Source organism: Choloepus didactylus, chromosome 11, assembly GCF_015220235.1.
Source record: "Choloepus didactylus isolate mChoDid1 chromosome 11, mChoDid1.pri, whole genome shotgun sequence".
NCBI classification, from domain to species: Eukaryota; Metazoa; Chordata; class Mammalia; order Pilosa; family Megalonychidae; genus Choloepus; species Choloepus didactylus.
In genome coordinates, this window is record NC_051317.1 from 22582912 (window position 1) to 22584810 (window position 1899).

Genomic DNA, 1899 nt, shown 5'->3' on the forward strand with positions numbered 1-1899 from the left:
AAATAAGGGTTGTACTTCACTGATTAAGGAAATATTTAAACTTCAACAAGTTTAACAGAAAAAATCACACTTTAAGTTTGTAAGGTTTAACAGCTGGATTTAAAATACAACAAGCTCTCCATCTCTAAAAAACAAAGACTTAATTTTAGGGTTCAAGAATTCCATTCTTCAAAAGAAATGACCAAGTGTTTTCTTTTATAATAACTTGAAACTTTTCTACACTCAACTATTTTTGTTCATGCCACCCCAAACTTGACATAACTGAACTACTTTGTGTATTACCATGATATCCAAAAGAAAGTGAAAGAAGGGAAGGTTGTAAATGCAGATCACTAGTACAATGTGTAGCACAAAAGAAGCTTTAAAAGGGTCAGTTTCTTTCCTTACTTGATTATGAGTTAATTTTCTTTAAAAGCAATGAAAAATAATTTACAAAGCATAACACTGGGGTTCCTTTTTCACTCAAGATGTTTACTCAAAATGACAATTATATCTTCAAGAGTATAATAAAAGGGAAGGAAAACAGTAATATGATTTACAAAGTGTAGATGCTAAATAAACCAAAGATATTTAAAGGATTCTTTTTAAGGAGTAGCAAGAATTAAAAGCTTGGAGAAATCCAGAGTTAAACAAAACAGAGAAAGAAAAAGAAAACATGTCCCCAACTGCAACAATTCAGTTTCTCAATAGTGTCTTGGGCTGTAAGAATGAGATCTTGATCATGATCTGTATTGACTATAGTAAGGAGAAGGTGATCTTCTCCTATACCACTAATCATAGTCTTCATATCTGTCATATCCACAATCATATCCTCTATCACAGTAACAGTCTCGCAGTCAGCTGCCACCTCCACCTCCACTGCCACCACCACTGTGAATTGGTCTGCCTATGTGGTTGCCTGGTGTAGGTGTGTGCGCTCTTTGTGACAGGATAATCCACACGAATTCTTCTACCATCTTACTCCATTCAATTTATCATTTCCACAGCCTCTTTTGAGTCATCTATTCTCTCAAAATAAACAAAAGCAAATCCTTGCAATTGCCTGGGTTCACTGATCATAAACAACATTGATGCCATTGGTCCATATGGAGAAAATACTTCACGAAATCTCTTTCTGTTGTGTACAAACTGAGGCCAAATAATCCAAGACATGTATTGGGATTGAGATTCTCCCTGCTGCCTGTATGTCTTCTCAGGTTAGACATTGGAGAATGACTTCATGTCCTTCGACACTGGTTTTCCAGTATATATGATCTACTTGCAGACTGCCTCCTATGAGAATGAGAGTGGGATCTGGATCGAGTGTAACATCTGTGAAAATGCCTCTTTGATCTCAACTTGGACTTTTATCTCAATTGAGAATGGGATTCAAAGTATTTGAAAACCCTTGATAGACCACTAGATCCTGACTTGCTCTCAGATTTTACATGAGCAGGAGATCCCATTGGAGCTTTTAACTGAGAGTGAGACTGTGCCCTTGAAGTTGTTCTCCTCTACATCACTCATGCTGACCAGGTGGGGTCCAGAACTAAGTAAGAGACAAGTCTTGGCTTCAGGGTCGATGGACTAATCAAATCACTGACTGGATCATGGGGAGAAGGAAATTGTTGGCAACAATGACTGAGCCACTCCATTCCCACTTGGTCTCAGGCTCCCGCAAAATCAAGCTTTGCATTATGGCCTAACATATGTTCTATGCTGGAGAATATTTCATGTGCACTTGAGAAGAATATGTATTCTGCTCTTATTGGAAGTAGTGTTCTGCATATGTCTGTTGGGTCTAGCTGCTAGCTGCTTTATAGAGTTGTTAAAATTCTCTATTTTCTTATTCTGGCTAGTTGTGCTATCCATTATCGAAAGCGCATATTGAAGTTTCAAACTATTGTTGTAGAACTGGTC

At 37.4% G+C, this 1899-nt stretch overlaps 1 pseudogene; it reads right to left on the minus strand.

The window, feature by feature from the left end:
* Nucleotides 1–683: 683 nt before the first annotated feature.
* LOC119506396 lies at nucleotides 684–1506 on the minus strand (annotated as a pseudogene).
* Nucleotides 1507–1899: the final 393 nt, after the last annotated feature.